Raw genomic sequence first — 27951 nt, forward strand, 5'->3', positions numbered from 1 at the left:
GTAATTTGTCTTCATATGGCTTTATTTCTCTCACATGAATATTTTATTTTGTAAATTGAATGGATCCAAACACCAGCAATAAGACTCCACCCTGCCCTCAGAATGCTCATGATCTACTGTGGTGGAGGGAGCAGGAAACAGACCTGCATGGTGTAGTGTGACTTCAGCTCTGCCTGAAGCTAATGTCTGAACACGGGCGGTATTGTCTAGCCTGGAAAGGAAGTGGAGGAGTCATGGGAAACTTCTTGGAGGGAGATAATCTGACATATTGGGGCATGAGCAGGGAGGAAAATAGGAGAATACAAGGAAGAAACGTAGAAATGGGGAGTGACGAGAAATGTCAGGGAACAGTCTCTTAGGTGACCCTAAGATAAGAGCAAGCTTAAAATATACAGACTACTGTTAGCTTTCTTAGAGATCTTTTTGTTCAAAATACTACCTTTTTGACTTTTTAAAGTATCTTCTCTTACGGTCATGAAGTCAAGTTATCTTTTTCCTTTCTGAGATGTAGCACTGACTCCTATGAGCTTTGTGAAAATATATTCAGCTGAAAATATAATATATTTTATATATTATATAAAATATAATATAAGTTATATGCCTGAGTGAATTTCATCTCCTTCAGACAAACTGTAGTTTTTTTAACAATAAATAGCTATTAAAAAAAGAAGAAAAATACATCATTTAACTGGCTGTCAGTTTTCTATTTGGATAAAAGCAAACCAAATTTTGCTACTTCTTTCCTTTCTGAATTCACCAGTGATTTTGTCATTTACAAGTAGCCTTAGATAATTAAGATTTATTAAATATAATACCTCTGAATAGATAGTAACTACGGAGAGTTTTAGTGTGTGAAATATATTTTAGACATTAAAGAATTGTGTGAGTCAACCCCCCACCTGCATCCTATCACATGTGCTCTAAGGCACAAATAAGGAGAAAAGGCCCAATTCTACTTCAAAGAGCTTTGTCCTGAAATTTAACTTGTCTATTACAGTGCAAAGGAAAGTTTTTTAAATGAAGACTAATAATGTTTAAATATTTATAGATATATTAAAAAACACTGTCAGAGTAGTTAGTGCCTTATGATTTTAAATGGACAGTATATATCTTCTTTGGTTGTGTGGGACCATCCTTCACTGATTTTTAAAGTGGTCGTTTGCTGGTCTTCTCCAATTATGTCTCATAGGCTGTGTGGTTTGTAAATGTTCACATGCTGGATGAAGGTTGATTTTTGTCCTGAACCTGACTTTGAGGTAACCACAAGGGACAGCATCTTTGGTGATGTCTTTTTTTTCTACGTGACTATTTCGTTTTTGAGTTTTCAACCGTGTGTAGCCCTGAATGCAGCAGTGACCACTTTATAGCTTTTAAAATGGAAAAAAAAAAAAAATCAAGCACTGGTTTGTAAAGCACTGAGCTGAAATGAAATTCTTCAAGAGCTCGAGTATTCAGTTTATCCCATATCTTCTCACAGAATTTGCCCTCATGGACATGAGGTTAAAAAAAGTAGATCTCAGTGGTTCATAATTAATGTCAGGGAACTATGATCCTGGCATGACACAAACTATATCACCAAAAGAAAAAGGTAAAGAAAAATGATGATTGCTCAGCAATGTACACCAGAGGATGAAAGGGAAAGGCATTTTAAATTAATGGTCCTAAAGCCTTGATGCTGCCCTGCCAGATTCCATCAATCTTTTCTGAGTTGTATCTTCTATGAAAAGGGGACCTCACAGTCACTTAGGGAACACCAGACAGCAAATTTTTCAAAAGAAGGCGGCTTTTAAATTTTACTTTAGAATTTTCTCTATAGTCCATAAGCTTTTAGTGTGGAATTTGATTAAAACACACTCTGCTTGGCATGGACTAATATATACTACAAAAGGTAAAATAGATAGCTAGTGGGAAGTAGCTGTATAGCACAGGGAGATCAGCTGGGTGCTTTGTGACCACCTAGAGGGGTGGAATAGGGAGGGTGGGAGGGAGACACAAGAGAGAGGAGATATGGGGATATATGTATATGTATGGCTGATTCACTTTGTTATAAAGCAGAAACTAATACACCATTGTAAAGCAATTATACTCCAATAAAGATGTTTTAAAAAAAACACATACTCTGCTGCCTGGAAAACCTTTTCCTTATAAAATGTTGTCTAGTTTTATTGTCAAAATGGTATCCAACTGCAATATCTTTAATTGCCTTGAAGAAACTTGTAGTTACAATTCATTGTCCTGAGGCTTTTATAGACCTGAAATGCATTGTCTCTGTACTCACTTCCTTAAGGACCAGGAAGTTGGCCTTTGTAGCATTTGAATAGAGCATTTTTCGTACTGGTAAATTGTGATCTCTCTTCTTTACATAGCATCTGTAGGGCTCTTCTCTCCACTCAATATTACTATCTAATGCTTCAGTTTATGTAGCAAGCAGATGGCCAGAAGAGGATATGTAGCTGTATCAAAATGACTGTAGAACATCACTATTCAGGTACCTGGAAAGGAAGCGTAATGAGGGCTGTGATCTAATTTGAACTTTCTCCTCACTGAGCTCAGTATTGCTCCATTTTAGGTCATTTTTCTAAAGGCACAGAAGGAATAGTGCCTAGGAGAATGGCCAGGCATCAATACTTAAAAGGAAGCATAGTTCATGACTGTTCTATTTTACAAATTGTGTCTAAGTTTTGAGCTAATTATGAAAATATATACAATATTTAAAAAAAATTATTTCATTTATAGATGTATGCAGTTAACAAAAGTGGCTCTGTGGCATTACCTGCTTTTCAGAGAAGAGTGTTGAATACACATATATATGAATATATATATATACACACCACATATACACATATATATAATTTCATACATACATGCACATATATATGCATATATTTGGATAGTTCACATATAGAGAGACCATGATTTGCCTAAGCATTCATTGCAGTTCAGAGAGAACTCTTGGGTGAAAGTGTTCTGCTTGAGACATTGATTTTATGGGATATGAAGATTTGTAACATGCAGGGTATCAATTCCAGGAAGGAATGTAAACACTTGAACTCTTAAATGTTAAAGGAGAGAAGCAATATAACAGGTAGATGTGTTTTTCTTGACAAGACCACATCTTCATTCTACCTTTATTTCATTGTGGTATAATCACAAATTTCACCTTGATTTAGCACTTGGTTTCCTTACAGGAATAACTTTTTTTTTTCTTATATCATGGGCTGAAATTATGTGTTCAGATGACTTGGAGACAGTATAGATCAAGGAGATTCCCTATTGCTCTTCTATCTGATTGGGATGCTGGAATCAATGGAATTTCCTAACACCGTTAAACAAAAATAGTTCTGCATGAATCTAAGTCCACACATAGAGTGGATGTATGAGTAGAAGCTATTTTCTGCTCTTAGAAGAAAACTGAATATTCTTGTTGAATATTCTTCTACAAGAAAGTTTAACCTTGAAAGGGAGAAATGAGAGACGGCAAACCACATATGAGGATTGCCATTTTCCCCTCAATGTTTGGCTATCACAAATATGTCTGAGCTATAAAGAGATGAGAAACTTGAAAACAGATGGCCCATCTGTTTCTGTCTATATGAATTGTAGAGCATTTGAAAGAAACGTCAATCACATTAATTGAAATCTAAGAGTACTCTACCATTCCATAAGTTTGTCCTTATAAGCAGTGTGTGAATCGCTGCCATATCTTTTCCTTATTCCATTGAATTGAGAGTATTTGCTGCTTATTAGGATAATTTTGATATTTAATAACGTGTCATTTATCTTTAAGTAATACAAAGCAAACAGGGATTGATCAGGCAATTAACTAGAATCATGTGACTTTTCTCAAATGATCATTATAAGTGAATAATCCCAAACGAAGCACAATTATGAAGTAGCAGAACTGGGTGGAAGATCACAAATTTAGGAGGCAAAAATCCTGAGTTTAAATTATCTTAAGTTATTTTAATTTCTGTGTTACCTTCTGTTAAGTGGGAATTGAGGAATTCATATATATATATATATATATATATATATATATATATATATATATATATATGTAATAAACCTCTTACAGGGAAGGAAGTCTTTCATAAATTATTTTGCATAGATTAAACCCTGATGACAACTTTGCAATAATCCAAATCTCTCCACCATCTTCTTTAGAGATTTCTTGTTAATATCATATATAACAATAGCTAGTATTATATGTATATGTATATATTTTACATATACATACTTATATATAATATAAATGGTGCTATGTATAATTTTATTGGATATATGTTTTTATAATTTTATGTATGTTCCATAAAACTTCCAGGTTTTTTGGGGGGAGGGGGAGAGAACAGGCATAATGATTAACTAAAATAATTCTAACATTCTTCCATAACTACTATAAACATATAAACAATCAGAACTGTACACCAGCACCACAAGGGGAACTGGCTGAAAGACCAAGATGCCCAGACCTCACTTTTTGAAATTATTTTGGAGGGTTTGGGATAAAGCTAAGCGTCATCTGTATTTTTAAAAGGACTCACCCTGGAAATTCTCACTTGCTTTCTCTAGTTAATATTTATATACAAGAGTGAAACCTCAGCATTTCTGTATTAGAAAATTACCTCCTGATATATGTTATTATTGTAACCCATAAGTAGAATAAATGAGACAAGATGGGTTTATTTATTTCCCTTTCTGTCCTTCTAAACTCATGCCAAGGGGCTATCTTTTCCTAACTGTGTGTGAATTTTTGGTAGTTGGTCTCCATGACTTTTAGAGTCATTTTCAAATAACATAAGTCATCTGGTCACCCACACATACAGAGTACTCTCAGTTCAATTATTAGTATTTCCAGACAGGTGTAATACTGTAAATATCTCTAAATGAGCTTCTGTCAGAGTTAAAGTCTCCCCTTACTCCAGCACAGCTTTGGTGATTAAATTGCTGTTTGTTGCATATCAGAGAAACCTGCCACCCACAGAATCCAGCATTCTGGATTTTTCAGGTGTAAGTCAGCCTTAGTCCACGGTGTCCTCCAAAGCTGAGGTAGGAGACACTTATCAAGCTTCTAAATGGTTAACTTGGAACGTCTTTCATTTGACTTACATATAATTTACAGAATAACATGTAAATTTTTCAGCTTCAGTAGTGTAAAAGGAAAGGTGTAGCTAATAGATTTGGAGGGGAGAATTGAGGAGAAGCAGGTAAGGGAAAGGCATCATTATGTATAAATGTCTAAGGTTGATGATATAAGAGGCAGAGATTTGAGAATACAGTTTAAATTTCAAAGGTAGCCAATAGTGTTACTAATAAAAATTTTTGAGGAGACAGGAGAGAGAAGTTGATGAGTGATATAAATGGACATGTTCTTATCTTTCAGGGTGGGGAGTCATAAATAATGACTAGAATCGATTATCCAAGAAAACCGCGTATAAAGAGGATAGATAGAAAAGTTAACAACAGAAATTTTAAAATATTCTACAAACACCCTCACCCTAAAGTGTAAGAGTGTGGCACAATATTGCGGCCCTTCTCTAATACTAACTTCAATGGAGTTAATAAAAGCATTTAAAAATAATAATATGAATTTATTATTCAGACATTTCTAAAATAAATTCATTGGGCAAGTCCTTTCTAGATATACTGGAAATTTAATAATAAAAATTGTCAACCTTAATTTTTTTACCAGTAATAATTATCAAAAAATGATGTTAGATACTTATCATGCTAATGATATTTAGTAAGGCAATAATTAAGTTGCTGGGGACCTTACATTATGTTGAAATTTGCTAATATCATTATGCTTTTTTAAGCAGTGTTTTGTTAAAACAGCAAGGAGGCTCTCAGTGGTCAAAAATCAGTGCACAAATTGTACCTTCCATGATGCAAAAAAATCCTGACTCCTCGTTTCCTTCTTTAAGTGAATCTTCTTTGCTCCTGTCACTAATTTGTATCCCTTTTTCTTTTCTGTAAATGTGAATGCTCTCCAATATTCTCAGTTCTTTGCTCTCCTATTATCTGGCTATTTCTCTCCACTTTCAGTTTTATGCACTTTGATATTTTGCTGCTTCATATCTTCCCTTACCTGCAAGATTGTTTAGTTTTGACAGATATGCTAAGTATGAGGATAACCAGTGTCTGGAGCTTAGTGCCTACAGTGAATGGGGTGCCTAGAATGGGCAAGGTTATGAACAAACAAATGAATGAATTTATAGAAAAGAAAGATGTATAAATTGCTCTAAAAATATAAGGAGATTCTTCAAACAGGAAATGTTGCTCCATAACATTTAATTACAACAGTAATTACTCCATAGCATTTAATTACTGACAAAGACTCAACTGTTTCCTAATCAAGAGTGGTAACCAGAAGCACGGTGCTACCTTGGGTAGTTGACTATATCCTGTTTACACCCTTAATCCATACGACGTGTGCTAGGTTTGATTTCTAAATATACACAATTTTCTTGGACATATACCTTTTTCACATATATATTTGTTATTAAATATACATTTTAGAACTTTACAATTCTATTGTCTTACATACAGAGTGTTTATGTTAACCCTTTATCAGATCAAGTATTTCCTTTTTCACTGTCAAGTAGAAATTGGGTTTTTGTTAAAGTAGCCGATCTTTCTCTAACTTCCTTCAGTTATGTTAAAAAGTGTCTATCTCTTGCTTTGATGGATCAAAGAACCTATCACCCCAGCAAAATAAAACCTATTTGCTACTGATTACATTTGGTTCACAGTGACACGAAATTCATTTTCCATGAGGACTCCGTTACTGAAGCTTCATTTAGTTACCAGTAATGAAGATTCTGACTGTCTTAGTCACCCTCTTATTATTATAGCAATGTGTAGCATTTAAAAGTGAGTGGCTTGATGTTAAATTCAATTTTATAAAACATCAAGGTACATTTACTTTGCCCTGTATAAGAAACTGATGAGTATGCAAGATGAGGTTAATGCAATGGGTAAAAGAAATCAATTCCATGTCTCAACTAATAGCCTTAATAGTTTAACAAACCACATAAAAGTTTGCTTTTAAATGGACACTTAGGCTAATTTGACAGCATGCTTGCCATTAGGCAACAATTACTGTCATTAGAGTGACATTTTTTCTTTTATCCCTAATCAAATCTAGGAAAAAACAAGAAGAAGGAAGAAAGGAGGGCAAACTGTTTACTTCTAACATTAAATTCTGGTGCCTGTGAGTCAAACTCATTATGTTTATATAGCTGAAGCAACCAATAAATTTTCACAGCCAGTACTTTGCACCTGAAACACTTTGTGGGTGTTTTTTTTTTTAACATCTTTATTGGAGTGTAATTGCTTTACAATGGTGTGTTAGTTTCTGTTGTACAACAAAGTGAATCAGCTATACGTATACATATTTCCCCATATCCCCTCCCTCTTGCGTCTCCCTCCCACCCTCCCTATCCCACCCCTCTAGGGGGTCACAAAGCACCGAGCTGATCTCCCTGTGCTATGCGGCTGCTTCCCACTAGCTATCTATTTTACATTTGGTAGTGTATATATGTCCATACCACTCGCTCACTTTGTCCCAGCTTACCCTTCCCCCTCCCCATATCCTCAAGTCAATTCTCTAGTAGGTCTGTGTCTTTATTCCCGTCCTGTCCCTAGGTTCTTCATGACAATTTTTTTAGTTCATTTGTATCTTATTTTTTTTAGATTCCACATATAAGCAATATCATATGATATTTCTCTTTCTCTGGCTGGCTGGGGCTCTTTGTTTACAGGCTATCCTCCACCAGCCCACAGTTTTCTCTGCTCCATTAAACCCAGGCTGTGGCTGTGAAATCCTCTTGTACCTTTCACGTCATCCTCTTGGTCAGGACTTAAAAAGTTTTGAGGTTGGGTTTCTTTCCTGCAGCGTTCACATTTGGGCCACAGGAAATCCACAGGCATCCATTTACCCACCTTAAAAGGGAATTTACTCCCAGACGCAGCACAACCCACTTTGGCTCCCCTGCCAGGGTAACTCACTGCCATCATTCCTACTACCCAGGTATCATGGGCGGGAACTTGATGACAGATCACTGAGTCCTCCAAACTCTAGGAGAACTACCTCAGACTCTTCAAGTGGCCCTCTTAAAGTCCCTCTTGCTAAGCTTTAGGTGAAAGAAGTAACACTCTAGCATGCCTTGAGGGGGGATGGGACTTGCAGCTCTTTCTCCAATAATCTGTCTTATAAAACTCTCCCTACCCTCCTTCAGATTCTAGACCTGTGGTTCTCAACCCTGGGGGTTGAGCACCACTGCTCAGTCCTTTGTCACTTCAAGTGTCATCTGGACCAACTGCATCCACATTACTGGGAGATTGTTAGAAATGAAACAGCTCAGGCCCCTACTGAATCAAATTCCACACGTAACAAGATCCCCAAGTGATGTGTATCCACCTCAATATTTGAGAAATGTGCTCTTTTAAGACTAGTGGTGCTCAAACTTTAGTGGATATCCTAATCACCTGGAGAGCTTGTTAAAACACAGAATGCTAAGTCCCACCTCCAGAGTTTCTTATTCAGTAGATCTGGGGTGGTTCTGAGAATCTGCACTTCTAGCCAAGTTCCCAGGTGATGCTGATGTTGCTAGCCCAGGAATCGCACTTTGAGAACCACTGTGTTTATACCTATGCTGTCTGATACTACAGCCATAGTCACGTGGTGTTATCAAGCACTTGAATTGTGCATTGAGATGCGCTATAAATATAGAATACACACCTGATTTCAGATTTAGTACTTAAAAATGCAACATATCACATTTATTATTTTTATGTTGATTACATGTTGAAATGCTATTATTTAATGAGTTAAATAAAATATATTATTAAATTATTTTCACCATTTTTATGTTTACTATTTTTCGTGTGACTACTGGAAACTTTCAAATTACATATATGGCTCACCTTGTATTTCTATTGACCAGCGCTCTTTATTTTGATCTCCCTCTGACTAAGGGGTTTCTGAGCGATTTCTGAAACTGATTCTTTGTCACCTCGATTGCAAATTTATTATTTGGTGGTGCCTCTTCCTTTGGTATGCCATATCTAACAAATCTCGGCACCTCAGGGAAAATTACAGTTTTAACATTTTGGGTTCCACATATAGTAGCTTGTTTAATTCTCATAAAAATCCATGAACAGGCTATTTTTATCTGCTTCTTTTCAAATGAGAAACCTAAGAAATAACTTACTGAAGTTCCTCTACCAGCAAGTGAAATCCAAGGATAGGTTTGTCTGACTTTCAAGCCCACACTTTTCCACTTTACTGTGCAGCCTTCACTCTGGGACAGCAATATGTGAAAATTTGTTCTTATGAATTATTTGGAAACTATCTGCTCAAGTTTGTACAATTTGAAATCTGTAGGAGTTTTACATAAGAGTAAATATTGTCCTATTTTTTGAATAAGGCAATCATTTCTTCTTAATGAAGCAGTGTAATTCTTCATGTTGCAAACGTCAGTACTTTTAAATGCATTGTCACACTTTAATTGCTTTTTGCTGATAGGCCAATTCAGTTCTGGTCTTAGACTCGGACACCATTAGCTATGTTGTATCATTGTTTTTTTGTAGTTAACATTTAATTATAACACATTCATTCTATACAACTGGACTCTACCTTTGGCAATTTCTTCTATATTTGTGCCAGACTTCTGAGAAGCCCTTTTTCTCTCTGACTTCATGAATGGTCCAAACAAATGTAATGATGCAAAGCGATAGGTTGGATCAATGGAAAAAATCCTTGACTATTACATTCCAAGTTAGCTCTCTGGAGCTAAATGACTCAAGCCATTTGATGTACCTCTGTGTGATGTTTTCTATAATAACTAGACAGTATCTTTCTCCTCTAAATTCCTATAACCTTTCTTTAATTCTTCTAATTACATCACTTAAAACACTTTATTGACATTGTCTATTGCATGTTCATCTCTCTGATTAGAAGATGATTCTCTCGAGGACAGGGATTAAATATGTATATATATATATATATATATACATATTAAATATATATACATTATATATATGAACATGTGTGCATGCAGTGAATGGTCTGCCTTGAACTCAACCCAATGTTGAAATGGTTTTTAAATCTATAAGAGAAATCCTTTACCTTCATTCATAGTCTTCACTTGACTGTCAAGATGAGTACCAAGAGTTAAAGTTTTATAATGTTAAACTTTTCATTTGGGGGAGGTCAGACTATCTCTATTTTTAAAGTTCTATAGTCTATAGTAGTGGTTTGTAGGTATATGGATGAGTGGACTAACATTTTTCAAAAAATAGTGAAAATCAGATTTTTATATTGCTATGCAAAACCACTAAACATTTGTGTTTGTTTAACAACAACAAAAAAATCCACTATCTCACTCATTTTCTGAAGAAGGTTATTTTTAAAGGATGTAATCTAAAATAAAAAACAATTTTTGAAAGTATAAATTTATTTATTTAACATCTTTATTGGAGTATAATTGCTTTACAATGTTTTGTTAGTTTCTGCTGTATAACAAAGTAAATCGGCTATGTGTATACATATATCCCCATATCCCCTCCCTCTTGCGCCTCCCTCCCAACCTCCCTATCCCACCCCTCTAGGTGGTCACAAGCACTGAGCTGATCTCCCTGTGCTATGCAGCTGCTTCCCACTAGCTGTCTATTTTACATTTGGTAGTGTATATATGTCCATGCCACTCTCTCACTTTGTCCCAGCTTACCCTTTCCCCTCCCCATGTCAAGTCCATTCTCTACGTCTGCGTCTTTATTCCTGTCCTGCCCCTAGGTTCTTCAGAACCATTTTTTAAAAAAATTTCCATATATATGTGTTAGCATACGGTATTTGTTTTTCTCTTTCTGACTTACTTCATTCTGTATGACAGACTCTAGGTCCATCCACCTCACTACAAATAACTCAATTTCATTTCTTTTTATGGCTGAGCAATATTCCATTGTATATATGTGCCACATTTTCTTTATCCATTCATCTGTCGATGGGCACTTAGTTTGCTTCCATGTCCTGGCTATTGTAAATAGTGCTGCAATGAACATTGTGGTACATGACTCTTTTTGAATTATGGTTTATTTTTATTTAAAAATTTAATACACTACTCTCATCATGCTCTATCTTCCATGCACTCTACTTGGCACTGGTCCATGGACTAGGAGAGGGCAGCTTCTGTGAGATGCACGCCATAGTGTAGACGTATGAAGGGTGGTGAGGGGAATCTAGTGACGCCCCCTTGTTTGCAGGGTCTTCTGTACACAACACACAGCAGAAGCTCCTCTCTGATCGGTTCATGTGTCTTGAGTTAGTTAACCTTGCATCTTTGGCTTAGTAGGACTGTCATTACAGAAAAAGTAAGTAGCACAAAAATTCATGCTCTAAAAAAGTTATGTCCTGTTTTAATGGGAAGATGTGAATCAACATGCCTTATATATAGGGCAAGGATCAGAAATACTAGAAGATTGTAACAGGCACAGGAACCACAGACCCTTTGGCATTATAAAAACATTCTGTGCCCACCATGGGTGATTTACTGATTCTTACTTGTTGACAAACTGATTGCATACATGCCAAAATGAATTGGAAGCAGAAGTAAATTCAGATGTAAACAAAACCATTATGGAGGATACATTTTCTTCTAACAGGAACCAATAAACCCAAGTATTCCTTCAACATAATGCATCCTGTGCCTCAAATATCCCCACGTAACTGGAAATATATTTCCCAATAATTTATTTCTTTGGATGGGTCCTCCATTTATAAAATGCTAACAGGGCATATGCAAGTTCTGGCAAACAAAGACTCTGATAGTCATAAAATACATTAATGTAATATTAAAGCAATAGAGCCAAGACAGACTGCTGAATTGTTTAAATTCCTTCTCCCTTTTCCTAGTCCCTATTCCAATAGTAACTATTTTCCAACATCCTCATTTATTTCTTCTCATATCTCTGATCTCTTTAAAGAAACATAGAGCTAATGACAACTAATGATTTGTGATTCACCTTATTTTTAGTAATTGTGGAATTTCCTTCCTGCCCCACAGCACAAATAATCTGTTTTTAGAAAATAATACCAGTCTATTTTCTTGCTTTTGCTGTGTTTAGCTACTTATCCGAAGGAAGAAAACCAAATTCCTGCCCAAAGTGCTTAATGCTTACTGCCTACACAAATGATGAGCATTTCACTCTACCTAATATACTTTAGAACCATGCATCCAGTAGAAAGAAACTCTAAGGATTCCAGTACATAAACAAATTCCAGTCCTCTTTCACCTTGCCCTGCTCTGTAGCTTGCTTTATTCCCTGTTGCTGACATCTTACATCCTATAATACTTTTCTTTGTTTGCTCCCTACCCTTTGTTTCCCTTTTACTTGATGTATCTCCTCTGGCATTCACCTCTGACTCACCTTAGACACCAACCTGCATTTGCCCTCATCACAGTCTACCTCTGAAGCTGGATATCTATCTTTTCTTCTACCCCCAAACCTAGTTCTAGACCTTGAGATCCTACGTCAGGCCTATTTCATCCTACAAAAGAAAGTGGGCTCAAAACTAAACAAAGATGAACTACTTACTAAATAGTTAAACTTTTTTTTAGTGGTACCTTATTTCCAAGTAAATCATTTTTTAAAATAATGGTGATAATTCCTTAACTTGAAACAATTTGAGTCATTCCTTTTCTTGGAGTCTGTTATGCTAAATCCTCTATCAAATAGCTCTATGTAGTACAGCTTGGGTTTTTTTTCCCCATGCTTTTCCATAAGATTGGTTATTTACATGACCCTCAAATGTTTGACTGTTTCACTTGTATGTCATTTTCTTCCTTACAATAAACGTCTGTAACTCTTTCAAAACATCCTTCAGCTCAAGCGCCTTCAATAAGCGATCAAGCATATCCTTATGACAGCAGCCATATGGCTCACCTATTTCAGAGTGCACATGCAGGAGCTTGATTTGTATAGAATTTATATTGTTACATTGTTCTAAGGAGAATTTTCAAATGAAAGGTTTATCTCCCCAACTGGACTCCAAGCACAAGAAAGAAATCAACTGTGTCCATATATCTTTGTGTTGCTTGAAAACCTAACACATTTCTGATAGGAACATAATAAACATCAACAGCCTGGCTTTGTAAGGAATCATTAGTGTCCCTTTTCATACTTCAAGTTTATTATGAGAACACATTTCTTATTAGTGTATCAAACAAAACTTGTCTGTAGCCTAAAGAGTAAGAACACACTAAAATCTTTTTACCACCCATAAAAAAGAAAAAGAGAAAATCTCTCTATATCATGAGAGTATGGATGCAAATGACAAACAAATGAGATGGGGAATGAAAATAAAATATCACCAGAGAGAGATCAAAGCTTTATTTGTTCTTTTGAAAATGTAGAGATTTGGATGTTCTGCCTGAATTGCCTGAATTGTTTGTCAACAAGAGAGAGATTTGCTGCTCTCTTTTGCATCGAATGATACTTGACATGGGAGCATGTATTTTAAATACCATTGTCAAATAGGAAATGAACATTATGCATTCACTGATGTGTGTATAGCATAAATGCTTAATTATAACAATAGTTATTGCAAAACTTTATATAATAAGAGAAGGAGCAGAGATCAAACAAAGGGAGTAGAGAGTCCACACTAATATTGAAGAGGAATTATGTCAATTATAGGGAATTATTTTATTACCATTTCCAGTATTCTTGAAAAATAGCAATAACAAGTTGATGTGGATCTTGATGTGGAAACTTTAGAAAGATTGATTGATTGATTGATTAAATCCTCTTAAATATGTGATTTTTGCAACCACAGAAAATAAGAATGACACAAAGAAGAATATCTCTGTAGGAAGAAGGAAAGTTGATATAAGAGCACAACTAAAGGAACTTAGGGAAGAGAGAGAAGAGACACTTTAACACTGATTCACACAACAAGGATTAATGTTGCTTTATCTCTATATACACATGAATAGACCTTCCATTAAATCAGTGATTTCCACCTTTAACTGTACCTTAAAACATCCTGGGGAACTTTTACGAAATACTGATGCCTAGGTCCCACCCTCAGAGATTCTGATTCAACTATAAGTTTCCCAGGTATGACTGTGTCTTCATTGTAGCCAACCATTGCAATGGGTAATTTTAAAGGAAACTTTACTTTGTTCATATCAAGAGTGAGTACACCTCAACCTACATTGCCCATGAATAAGATGACTAACCATTGGACCCATCTTGGCCTCTTTGCGTTAGTGCCTCTTCAACAGGGACACAGAAAACCTGTGAAAATCATTCCCAACCTAAACTTTGATTTCTCTCAGGGGATAGTTTGAGCCATAGCTCTGGTTGCTCCACCCAAGGGCCACCATATGTTCAGGCTTGGAGTAGCCATGCAAGAATGGTAAAGCATGCAATTTGTCCTCTCCTCTGATGTTTTTAGAATATGTCCATAGCTGTAGTCAGATGCCTCCAGTGACCATTTGCTTAGTGATATCTATAGATAACCTATAACTTTGCTCTTTTGTGGGGAGAAATCAAAGCAGCATTGATATGAGCCATCTGAAAATTAAAAAAACAAAACAAAACATTCATTAGTGCTTGCTTCGAAAGCACATATACTAAAATTGGAACGGTACAGACAGAAAAGACTAGCGCGGCCCCTGTACAAGGATGATATGAAAATTTGTGAAGCGTTCCCTATTTTTATCAACAGATGATTGGCTTAAGAAGATGTGGTATACATATACAATGGACTATTACTCAGCCATAGAAAAGAATGGAATATTGCCACTTGCAGCAACATGGATAGACCTGGAGAGTATTATATTTAGTGATGTAAGTCAGACAAAGACAAATATTATATGATATCACTTATATGTGGGATCTCAAAAATAATACAAATGAATCTATATACAAAACAGAAACACACAGACATAGAAAACAAACTTGTGGTTACCAAAGGGGAAAGGGAAGGGAGAGGTAAATGAGGAGTATGGGATTAACAAAGTACTATACATAAAATAGATAAGCAACAAGGACTTACTGTGTAGCACAGGGAACTGTATTAAATATCATGTAATAACCTATAATGGAAAAGAATCTGAAAAAAAAAATAACTGAATGTCTTTGTTGTACACCTGAAACTAACATAATATTGTAAATCAACTCCAATTTTAAAAACCCCACTAATTAATGAACTAGCATCGTGACTATATGCAGCCTAGAGCCCTAGTCAAGACAATCACTGGAAAACCTAAAACTGGTCACGTGATCCAAGAGTCGGTCAGGAGTGCTAAATATCAGGGCTTTTTGCTTCAGTATTCCACACTGGCAGGCTCACATATGATATGGCCACAATCCACGAGTCACATTCCATGAGGGCCTCTCATTCAGTAGCCTGAAACATGGAGCTAAACATAGAGAATGCTTTAGATAATGTTTCTAAAGTGAGAGGGAAAAAATAAGAATACTGACATTTCTCTCTCTTTACCTTTATTTCCGTCTTCTGCCTCACTCTCCCACAATCCTCAGGGATCATAAAGCTTTGGTTATTCTTTTACTTCCTCTGTGTCAGCTCCTCCTTCTTTCTATTCCAGTTTCAGGGTTAAACTTGAGGATGGACAGTATGGGGAAAAAGTCCATCATAAAATCTAGCCATTGATGTTGTAAGTGGTGCTAAAGAGTCCTTAATTTCTTTCTCTCTTCCAAAAGTTTGGTTTTAAGCAGAATATATTGCTTAAAATTACATTTTGAATATTAGTGGTTAAATAATAACTCTCTTTTCCCCTCTCTTTACAATGCTTTGTAATAGCCCTAATCCTCTCTCTGTCACCTGTTTTTTCTTAGACTTTGGACTTATTTAAGGTCCCATCAAGGTTTAAACAATCTACAGTTCTATACTACTTCCCTATGCTCTCTTAGCAAATTGACACAATTTTGGTGACTTAAAACAACACGCAATTATTATCTCTTAGTTCTGTAGATCCCTAATCAGGGTGAGCTCAACTGGGTGCTCTGCTCAGGGTTTCACAAAGTGTCAGCACTGCTGGACCCTTACCTAGAGGCTCTGGGAAAGAATCTGCTTCCAAGCTCATTCAAGTCAGTGGCAGAATTCAGTTCCTTGTGGTTGTAGGACTTAAGCCTGTGTTCTTGCAGCCTGTTGGTCAGGAACTGCTCTCAGTATCTAGAGGCCGCTCTCAGGTCCTTATCTTGTGGCCCCATCTCTCTCAATAATCGATACATTCTCTAACTCTGTCTTCTGCTACCAGTCGGAGAAAACCTCTCTGTCTTGTAATGGCACATGGGATTGTTTTAGACTCAGCTGGGTAATCTCCTTTTTCAGTAACTCAAAGTCATCTGATTAGTAACTTTAATTACATCTCCAAATTCCCTTTTGCCACCTAAGGTAACATAATCAAATGTGTGGTATCTCATCGTATTCACAGTCCCAGGGATTAGGGAACAGAATCTTGGTGGGTCATTTTTAGAATTCTGCCCAAAACAGTTCCTTATTTTAAATCAGAAAACTGAACCTTGGGGCTTGTATAACTCTATTGTTTACAATAGCCTTAAGAATGCTTCTCGGAGTTCATAGAAGCTGTGAGAAGATTATTCCAGGGATGAAATAGTATGTATACTTTTTAAACTTCTATTGTGAAAATAATGATAATTTTTTTGTTGATGTTGTTGTAGAGGCCACATGATTTGTTCAAAGAAGATGGCACAACATAAAGAGATGCCTGAACTACAGGCATACCTTGGAGATATTGTAGATTTGGTTCCAGACCACCACAGTAAAGAGAGTCACATGAATTTCTGGTTTCCTAGGGCCTATAAAAGTTACTTTTACACTATACTGTAATCTGTGAAGTGTGCAATAGCAGTATGTCTTAAAAAAACAATGGACAAACGTTAATTAGAAATACTGTATTGCTAAAAAATACCATAATCCGAGCCTTCGGTTGGTCATAGTATTTTTGCAATAGTAACATCAAAAAATTGATCACAGATCACTATAACAAATATAATAATAATGAAAAATTTTGAAATATTACCGGAATTACCAAAACATGATACAAAGACATGAAGTAAGCAAATGCTGTTGGAAAAAATGGTGCAGATGGACTTGCTTGATGCAGGGTTGCCACAAACCTTCAATTTGTAAAAATCACAATATCTGCAAAGTGCAGTAAGGCAAAGCATAATAAAACAAGGTATGCCTGTAAAATTTAGTTTATAAATATTTAGCTTTTTGGTATTCTTTACACATGTGCTTTTTTTCATCATGAAATCTGGTGTTTAATTCTGATGCTTTCAAAGTATAGAAAACATATTGCCTTCATTTTTACTAAATATTATTATTGCCATTAGCAAGAAGGTATGAAAGAAGTAACACTACTTTCTTTGCATACGGTTGTTATTTCATTATTCTACAAATCATTTGAATCACCTTCTCCTAAAAATGTTGAAATTCAGAAAATATGAGGCAGATTATGTTAGCCTTACCAAATCCTTGATGATCAGAGTAGTATTTTGCAAAGTGAGGATGAGACTAGGTTGATACTTGACAACAAAAAAAGTTCAGTGAAAGAAAAATAAAAATAAAAGTTGATTAAATTCAGAACAAGTAAAATGAAATATTACCTTTTTATTAGCTACTTGGCCTGCATAATTTAATGAACAAGAAAAGTCAGTGATTCAAAAAGAGCTGTTACTACTTACATTAAAGATATGGCAGAATTGCTGTCCTCTCCCAAGTATTCCTCAAAGCTTATTGTTCAACTCCCCCCAAAAAGTGCCAACAAGGCCATCAGAAATAAGCATCTGCTCATTTCAAACATGTAAAACTCATTTACATGCTAGAATATCTATGTAATACATAAATGGAGATATAGGGTCTCACTAGTGGGTTTTGAGAAAAGCAATACCATTATTGGAGCAAGGCTTCATTTCATTCATTTAAAAAATGTGTACTTGATTTTATTCTTATAAAGCTAATTAGTGTTTGTTCTGGGCAGTGGTGAAAAATAGAAAGTTTGAAAGGAAACAAGTGATCATCCAGGCTCACTCTCAAAAGCTTTCACTGTCAATATAATATTAGATGTGTTTGTTCCAGCTTTCTTTCCAAGATTTTTCATAGCTTTAATCATATATATGGTGATTTATTCACTTAATATTACAATTTCTTCATAAAATCAGTTTTGTCTCATTGATTCATCTTACATAAATTTTGTCATAAATAATATTCTCTTATACTTGATTTTCGCTGTGCTTGAGTTAATGTCTTTAAATTTGAGTGATTTAATCCTTTTATCATATGCTAACTCTTCCCCCATTAATTTCTTTTATTCAACTGATTTCTGCCTAATGCACTCAGTTGTAGAAAATTTTGAAATAAAATTCAGTAGCAGTATTATTATAAGAAAGTATATTTCCCTGTTTCTATAGCAGCTCTTTCATAACCATTAAGCATGCAGAAATGATAGTGACGCATTTATGTATTTTTGACACATTACAACATGTAAGTGAAATTGTTTTTTTAAGCGATTTCATGACATTTACCATTAATTTTACTCTAGATATCTAATTCCAAAAATTGACCAATTCTTAGAGAAAATTTAGGATATTGGTTTAGCCAAAGTCATCAAAAACCTAGAAAATTTTAAAAGGCCTAAAAGCTCATAAACCTTCTGTCTCCCCATCCAAAGTTACTGTTTCTAAATATTTATTGTATTGATGAAACAGAATTTGAAATAGAATTGCAATGTAAACCAATCATGAGCAACAAGAGTGGGGAAAAAATAGCAGTCATACTGTTGTTACAAGGTGGCCTGCTCTGCAAGGGTGTGTCTCCAAAGATTGCTAGCAGGAGTTCCAAAATCTTTAAAAATAAATTAAGTTTTTTAACCCAAGTGTCTGGAAGAGATGTGGAAGTGAGCATTTTACCACGTTGCACACAGCCACACTTTGTAAAAACTATTCAAATTTTGGCCCCAAATTTTCCTTCATCTTGGCCGCTGCCCAATTTTCTCTGTCTTTTAAAAATATGTCTCCCTACTTTCCCAGACTTTCTAGGTTATTTTCTGTTTCCAGAAGTATCATCATGTCCCTTCTCATAGGAATCCATCTCCCCCTTCTCTGTCCTACTTCATTCTCTAATTTTGATTCTAATCAGCTCAACAAAAGCCTGATTGGACAAAGAAGAAAAGAGCCTTTCTCCTTATAGGCAGTGGATCTGATCGGGCACATCTGCTTTTAGGTGCAGTGAAATGAGGTTCCCTCACACCCTGTCTCCTCCTCTGCACACACACACACACACACACACACACACACACACACAACTAAACTCTCTCAGTAGTACTCAGACAATATAGATGGAATAACCCCATCTCTGGCACATACACAGAGACATGCCTAAGTTTGTGATGGATGAGGACAGTAGCTATAGAAAGTAGAGTACAGATTCAGATATATCTTGGGGTCTACATTCCCTGGAGAGGGCACCAAGCCTCATTCCTCATCTTGATCCTTGAGTCAGCTCTGTTTGTGATACAGGGATGGTCTTGTGGAATTATTTTGGAAAAACTTCACTGGGGCCCCAAATTGCTATGGGAGAGTCTAAAAACTGTACCTGCCCTGAGCTCTAAGAAAATAAATAGGTTTTCTATCTCCCTTGCTTACATTTGGTATTTTTGGAGTTGCCTTATGGCTCTGTAAATATCAAAGTACCACATGAGGCATTGAAGGGATACTCGTATTAGTTCCACTTCACTGGTATAAGAATTTATTCATTCATTAACTCAACAAATACTTATTGAGTTCCTATTATTTTCCAGGCACTCTTTTAATTTCTGGAAATACTGCAACAAACAAAATACATGAAACTGTCTACTCTCAATGACCATACATTACAGTAGGGAGAAACAAACAATAAGCAAACACTTGTTAGGTGATATACTAGTCTGAGCAAATGCTGTTAAATTCCATAAAAAAGAATGAAATAATGCCATTTGCAGCAACATGGATAGACCTAGATATAATCATACTAAGTGAAGTAAGCCAGACAGATAAAGATAAATACCATATGATATCGCTTATATGTGGAATCTAAAAAAGAATGATGCAAATGAACTTATTTACAAAACAGAAACAGACCCACAGACATAGAAAACAAACTTATGGTTATCAAAGGGGAAAGAGGGGGGATAAACTAGGAATTTGGGATTAATATATACACACTTCTATATATAAAATAGATAACCACCAAACGCCTACTGTATAGCACAGGGAACTATACTCAATATAAAGGAAAAGAACCTGACAAAAAATAGATATATATGTATGTATAACTGAATCACTTTACTGTACACCTGAAACTAACACAATATTGTAAATCAACTATACGTCAATAAAAATAAATTTTATAAAAACTAACCAAAAAGAAAATCCAAAAGCTGGCTCAATTTCTTAGTAAGACCCAAGGCTTACATAATGCCAATAGTAATAGCTGACAATAATATAGCTTCTACCTCATAAAGGCACTGCTCCATATATTTTACACATATAAACTGATTTAATCTTCATGGTCACCCTAAATAGAAGATACTATGATTATTCACATTTTATAGCTAGAAGAACTGCAGTAACACAGAGATTAATTAATTTACCCCTAAATTTTGCCAGGATAAAGGCAAAGCCAAGATTTAAACCCAAGAAGTCTATTTCCAGAAAACATTCCTGAAAGCATCTTGATATTGAGGGCAACATACTCCAAACTGTTGTGACATGCTGTAAATATGCCACATTGGGGAGTGAAGTCTATATGTGTGGCTTATCTTAAAGCTAGCATTTCCAAAGGGCATTCATAGACCTGTTATGGTTCATGGAAAAATCTTCGTGGCAAAAAGAGAAAGTTAATGACAATTCATAATTGTTTCATAAAGCTAATATAGATAATAATAAATGAATCTCTTAGGATCAAGAATCCTTTGGGAATTAGATATAAAAAAACTATTATTTTGGGCTTCCCTGGTGGCGCAGTGGTTGAGAGTCTGCCTGCCAATGCAGGGGACACGGGTTCGAGCCCTGGTCTGGGAAGATCCCACATGCCGCGGAGCAACTGGGCCCGTGAGCCACAATTACTGAGCCTGCGCGTCTGGAGCCTGTGCTCCGCAACAAGAGAGGCCGCGATAGTGAGAGGCCCACGCACCGCGATGAAGAGTGGCCCCCACTTGCTGCAACTAGAGAAAACCCTCGCACAGAAACGAAGACCCAACACAGCCAAAAATAAATAAATAAATAAATTAAAAAAAAAAAAAAAACCGTGTGCTCAAAAAAAAAAACTATTATTTTTAATTTATTTTATTGAAATATAGTTGCTTAGCAATGTTGTGTTAGTTTCTAATGAACAACAAACTGAATCAGCTATACGTATACCTACATCCTCTCTGTTTTGGATTTCTTTCCCATTTAGGTCACCACAGAGCACTGGGTAGAGTTCCCTGAGCTATAGAGTAGGTTCTCATTAGTTATCTATTTTATACATAGTATCAGTAGTGTATATATGTCGATCCCAGTCTTCAAATTCATCCCACCCTCCTTTCCCCCCTTGGTGTCCATTCATTTGTTCTCTACATCTGTGTCTCTATTTCTACTTTGCAAAAAAGATCATCTGTACTATTTTTCTAGATTCCACATATACACATTAATATATGATATTTGTTTTTCTCTTTCTGATTTACTTCACTCTACCAGAGAAAACCATAATTCAAAAAGAGTCATGTACCACAATGTTCATTGCAGCACTATTTACAATAACCAGGACATGGAAGCAACCTAAGTGTCCATCGGCAGATGAATGGATAAAGAAGATGTGGCACATATACACAATGGAATATTACTCAGCCATAAAAAGGAATGAAATTGGGTCATTTGTAGAGATGTGGATGGACCTAGATATAAGGGAAACTTTTTAAAAATCTGCTTTGGGAAATATTGGCCTTGTACACCATTGGTATTCAGTTTTGTTTTTTTAAATAATAGAAATATTTATTTAATAAAAACCTTAAACAGAAGCCCTATATGCAAAATTAAATAAAAATCAGCAGCTGAAGAGTTGCACTGACTGAAGCAAGGGCAGCAGAAGGGCACATCTCAGAGTTTACTCCGCGGCTCTCTGCCCGTTACTTTGGCAGCCCCTGTGGTGCTTCCTCTGTACTCCTCAGTCTTTGTATACCACAGTTTGTCAAAAGACCATTACAGTTTTTCAAAATAGGTAATGCTTTGTTCTACATTTAATTTCACTGGTCTAATATAAGCTTCAATGGCCAAGTGTGAGCAATGTCTAAACCTGATAGGATGGGGCCCTGCTAGTTTCTAGCACTACAGGGACAGTCTGATCTCCTCAGACCTCCCAGGTATCCCAGCCTCAGGGCAGTAGGTCACTCGGTGGCTCTAGATGCGTGGTTCCTGAGTTTTCTAAATCTTCTCTTCCCCACAGTTTTCTCCATATTTAGTATTTAGTGCATTTCTCATACTACCCACAGTTACCTACCAACAAAAATGAGCTTGTCAAAGAATTGTTACATATAAAACCATTTCTCAAATGCTTAAAGCTTGCATTCCCCCAAGACAAAAACCAAACTCCTTAATTTGTTGTTCAAGATCTTGCAGAATCCATCCCCAGCCCAGTCTCACTGCTGTTTTGTCTCTCCCATGTCCTTTGCATGAGATTTATTACTTTTTTCATGATTCCCACTAATGTCCATCTTTGTCAGGCCTTCATGCCATCCATCCTGCTATCTCAATTCTTTCTAGAATCCATTGCCCATCTTTATTTCTCCAGACTCCTATTCATCCTTTGAGTTTTCTACTCAGGATGGTATTTATAATTTCCCCAAGACAGTAATATAGGAATCTTTTCTTAATACTACTGATACCAAAGAACATTGTATTCTACTTTATCAGTATTCCTGTCTGTCTCTTACGTTAGACTGCTCACATGTTCTTGCTTGTGTAGTATATTTCTCAGTTCCCATAACAGATTAGAGCTAATTAAATTTTAGTAAATTAATCAATGCATTTTTCATAACTTTTATTATGTTTGTTTCAATGTATCTACAAAGCCTCAAAAATATCTGAAAAAATAGGTTTGATTTAAAAAGCAGACAATATTTGTTGGCATGGAAGTTTTCAAATGATAAGCTAAATGTTGAAATTTTCTCTTGGATACTTTTAATTTTACTAGTGTAGACTTCGGCTGCGTTTTTGTTAGCTAAAAGCTTCAACTAAGATATTATTGTATTTATTCAGATGGTGTTTGACTCAAAGTGTACACTTCAGGAGTCTTCCGTAGAAATGTTCCTATCTTTAACACCATCCTTCAAGAATAATGATTCTATTTAGAGATCTTCCCCGCTTTATTGGTTCATCACATATTTATTTGTTGCTACAGTTGCTTAAAAACACTCAAATTGTTTTTGCTTTGTTTTAGTCACATTCATTTATTTTTATCACATTCATTAGTATAATAAAGTTTACATATGAGATGAATATAAAAACTTATCCTCTTCATCAGTTTCCTGCAGATCCATTTTGCATAGAGAAGAAACAAATTATAAAAATTAACTCCAGGCTATATGCCAGCTTCCAGATTGAAATCAATTAACACAGATGAAGAAACAACTGATGGTCTGGACTAGATTGTTTGATTTTGTTGTTGCTAATGTCATTTGTTTTGTTTTGTTTTCTGGAAGAAAAATGAATGCTAAGTGATGACTAGTCCTTCAAGAGCTTCAAATTTCCAGAGATCCTGGCATATCACCTGCTTTTCTATTGCTACGGTCCTATTCTCCCTGTACCCACAGGTGTGTAAACAACATGAGAAATAATGAGAGGGAAGACAGAGGTGTCATAGAAGGAAGGTCCTTGATTTGCACATGGGAAAATAGATGAGCAAAGATGAAATTAAGTGGTTAGAAAATTGAACCTTTGTTATAAAATATTATTATAAGTAGTTATGAACTTTAAGTCACACATGAAATACACTATAGTAATAGAGCATATAATACACATACTATCTAACTGGCAAGGAAGGTTTTAATTTTATCAAATTGTATCCCAAGGAGATCCCTAGGAAACCTTTATGAGTAGAAATCACAACTAAAATAATCCATGGTGTTGTTCCAATATCATAAAAACATGCATCTGACTCAAGATTGATTTTGTACAAAGAAACAGCCCATTGCACATTTCCTCCCTTAGACAATTCTCTCCCTAAATTACAAACACACCCACCTCCAGTTGGACTGATGGCGCCAACTCCAGGCTGGAGCCTGGTTTGGCGATTCCTTGGGCCTTTGTCCCACTTTCTTTCTTCCCTCTCAGGGAGATCCAGTATAGGCTGTCTTCACCTCATTTCTTCTGCTGGTACTTCTTATAGTTATGAAGGTACATCTTTGATAATCTTTTCTTATAAGTACACATAAGTTCTTTGTAACAACTCTCTACCCTTTCTGTTTTCCATTTTCTGGCAGGCATCTTGGGAAATCACTTCCAGTATAAAATATTATAAAAACACCTGAATTATGAATGAAAGCTAAGACTACTTTTTGTGCAAATCATGTTACTAATGTACTCATTACATGTTCCTCCAGACTTCTCTGCTTACCATATACTCTGTCTTGATTAATGACACCATCAGATGCCCATTTTAACTTCCCCATCTCTCAAACCAGTAAAGGGGAAATCATAGAGGTTCATTCCTCCCTCACCCCAATGATAACAACTAGTAATTGAGACCAAGTGTCTATCTCTTTATCATCCCTCATATCTGAACACTCTTCCTGTTCCTCAAGAGTATTGGATTATTAACTTACGTCTCTTGTTTTCACCATTTCAATATTTTCCTAATTGATCCTGACTCTTTTGTTACCCTTTTCTTACCCATCCTTAAGATTGTCATCAGAGTAATATTTTTAAGTCAAAAATGAGATCATGCCATGCCTTTGCATACAATCCTTCATTAGCTTCCCATTCCCCTAAACTTAAATCCCATCTTCTTGGCATGACACATGAAGCCTGCTATAATTAAGTTTCTGCTTGCCTGTCCAGGCTCATTAAAATCCACTCTACATCACACTCTGTGTATTCCAGCAATCTCAGAAGTCACCATGCTGGTTTCTCTGCAGCTGTTTTCTCTGCATTTAATGGACTTCTTACTCTCAACCCTTGCTTTCTTTGCCTAAGCAACTATATTCTAAGATTAATACAACACTACTTCTCATTTAATTGTTTTAATGTTGCCCTTTGTACTTACTAATGTTACTTTCTATTATTTTTTATTGCAAATATATACCCTTACATTTGTATTCTGAGTTAAATAGGCCTTTGTGAGCTAGCCTAGAAATCATACCATTATTTATAAAGTGTTTCAAAACAAAAGCCACAAGTTCCAAATGACTGACTGGAAAGCAAACATTTGGAACATAACCTATTTGTAATTTTGGTCCCAGTGGTTATATCACCAAATGAGGTAACAAGATCAAACCTCAGAGGAAGATTTATTTGTTGTTAAAACATATGGTGCTGGTGATGTAGGCATGAGAGAATAAAGGAAGGTATATCTCTATTTAACTTCTTAAATTAAATGTTAAATGCTATTTACACACAATAAAAATTCTGGAAACAACAGGATTTGGCTCTAAATTTAAATGAAGTAGTAGGGAATTGAACCATTAAATAAATAACGGATGGCAAATGGTAGAGCCAGGTTTCTTACTGTTGGAGTGGGAGAATATAGATAAGTAAGGGGAGAAGTATGTTTAGGGGAGAATTACACACACACACACATGCACACACACACATACATACATAGGTTAGTATACATATGTATATTATCTTGCTTTGTCATCTGAGAGGGCCTAGAAGGCAATGACACCCCAGTAGCACAGAGCATACTTAGCACCCATATCTTGGTTTCTAACATCATTCTCCAATAAAAGAAATCAACGATCATTAGAGAAATGCCTGACGGCCTGATTCTAGGGCTGGGCAGTGAATATACAAGATATCCTGGAGCATCTATAACAAGATAGATGCTAGAAAACAAGGAAGTGCTCAAAAACAAACAAAAAAAAACATTGATGGTTGTATGTCAAAGAGACACAGGAGTCAAGTGAAATAGGTACCAATATCCAAAACTAGAATAACTTGAGCAAAAAAATATATAAAGAATATATAAAGTAGTATTGGATTATAACCCAAAGTATAAAATAAATATCCATGAGTCCATGATGATATAAATAAGTGATTGAATAAAGAAAGAAATGAGAGCATAGACAAATCTCTTGTGCAATAGAATCCCAAAAAATTTATGTAGATATTCAGTCCTCTAGGAAGGGGAACATAACTGCCTACTCCTTAAGTCCAGGCTGTGCATCGTGACTTTTTCCAAAGAGTATAATATGGAAAGGAGGGAAAAAAGAGTAAATTTACAGTAGAGAAACGTGACAGACCCTTTGACCAGGTGAGAAAGTTTAACCTTAGCAGTGATAAATTATGCTGATAATATATACCTTTGCTATGATGTAATAAGGATGGCTGTTAACCTCTGTGGTCTTCTTCCCCAAACCCCATAACACTAACCTGATCATGGGGAAACCAGACAATTCCCAACTGAGAGACATTCTGCAAAATACCTGGCCAATATGCAAAATTGTCAGGGTCATCTAAAACAAGGAAAAGTCTGAGAAACTGTTACAGCATAGAGGACCTAAGAAAATACGATGACTAAATGGAATGTGGTATCCTGGATGAGATCCTGGAACAGAAAAGTGCATACTACTTTAAATAAATAAGTGATGATAGAAATAAAAAATGACGTTAATTTAATGGTGGATTAATTGGTCCTCAGTGTATCTCCCAAATCTAGTTTGGGATGGTGACCCCCAGCTCACATTTTAAGCATTCCAAATGTGTATCAATAAAACATATATTGCTTATAAAAAGTTATACAGAACATTTCTAATAAAGAATTGCATTCAATATGCTACAGCAGGTCTAGCTTATATAAACGCACACGCACACACCATGTGCACACACCTTTTACCATGCCCATCTGTTGAGTCAGATGGAAGCACCCTACAGGTGTCTTCCAACCTAAATGTCATGGTAGTGAGGGCCTCAGTCCTGACTCCCTATCAATCAATTTTATTTTATATCTCATTATGTCAAGATTTTCAAATTCCCCTTGAGGCCATTCACACAGTTTTGCTACTTAATATAATAGAGTATTGATTCATTTTGTTCTTTGTCATTCTATGTTGTAAATGTTTTAAATAATATAAATAATAAGAAAAAAAGAGCCATATTATTGCTTTAAAGTAAATAGCCTGTGATAACCAGACTCTCTATATTGGAAAAAGTTCAAACACTACTAAATTTAAATTGTTATATTTAAACTGTATTATTCAGAACCTTCCATTCAGAGCTATCATCCAAAAGCACAATGTATTGGTTCAGATAGGCATGGTAAAGGTAATGTTAATAGGCGATTAAAAAAACACTTGAGGGAGATAGATAATGGTGTCTGTTCACTAAAATGTGTCAGAAGGATACTCCAAGAGCATTAAATATGAGAGAGAATTGCAGTCAATAGCCAGTGAACAAGAACGACATAAGAGAACGTTCTGGGTGTGAACACCAGCAGTGGGATGGGCCAGCTGAAATTAATGCAACGTTTTTCCCAAAGGATGAAAGGTTTACATCTGATACAAGTTCCTTTATGCAAAAACACTATACAAGGTCACTATTTCTATGCAGAAAATACAGGAGGGAGGTACAAGATATTTTCTTTGAAAATGCACACAATTTGTGGTCAAGAGACTTTCCCTATCTCTTCTATTATCAACATCATGTTGGTATGATACATTTGTA

General features: G+C 35.7%; 1 protein-coding gene and 1 non-coding gene across 2 annotated transcripts in view; both read left to right on the forward strand.

Annotated features, from left to right (window-relative positions):
* The window catches only part of ZNF804B (zinc finger protein 804B), a 529401-nt gene that overhangs the window by 217982 nt on the left and 283468 nt on the right, over nucleotides 1-27951 (forward strand). The gene's annotated exons all lie outside the window — the stretch shown is intronic.
* LOC114236412 (U6 spliceosomal RNA) lies at nucleotides 14613-14723 on the forward strand. Its single transcript, XR_003622381.2, has one exon. It is a non-coding gene; the product is annotated as a U6 spliceosomal RNA (small nuclear RNA).

Source organism: Balaenoptera acutorostrata, chromosome 7, assembly GCF_949987535.1.
Source record: "Balaenoptera acutorostrata chromosome 7, mBalAcu1.1, whole genome shotgun sequence".
Taxonomy (NCBI): Eukaryota; Metazoa; Chordata; class Mammalia; order Artiodactyla; family Balaenopteridae; genus Balaenoptera; species Balaenoptera acutorostrata.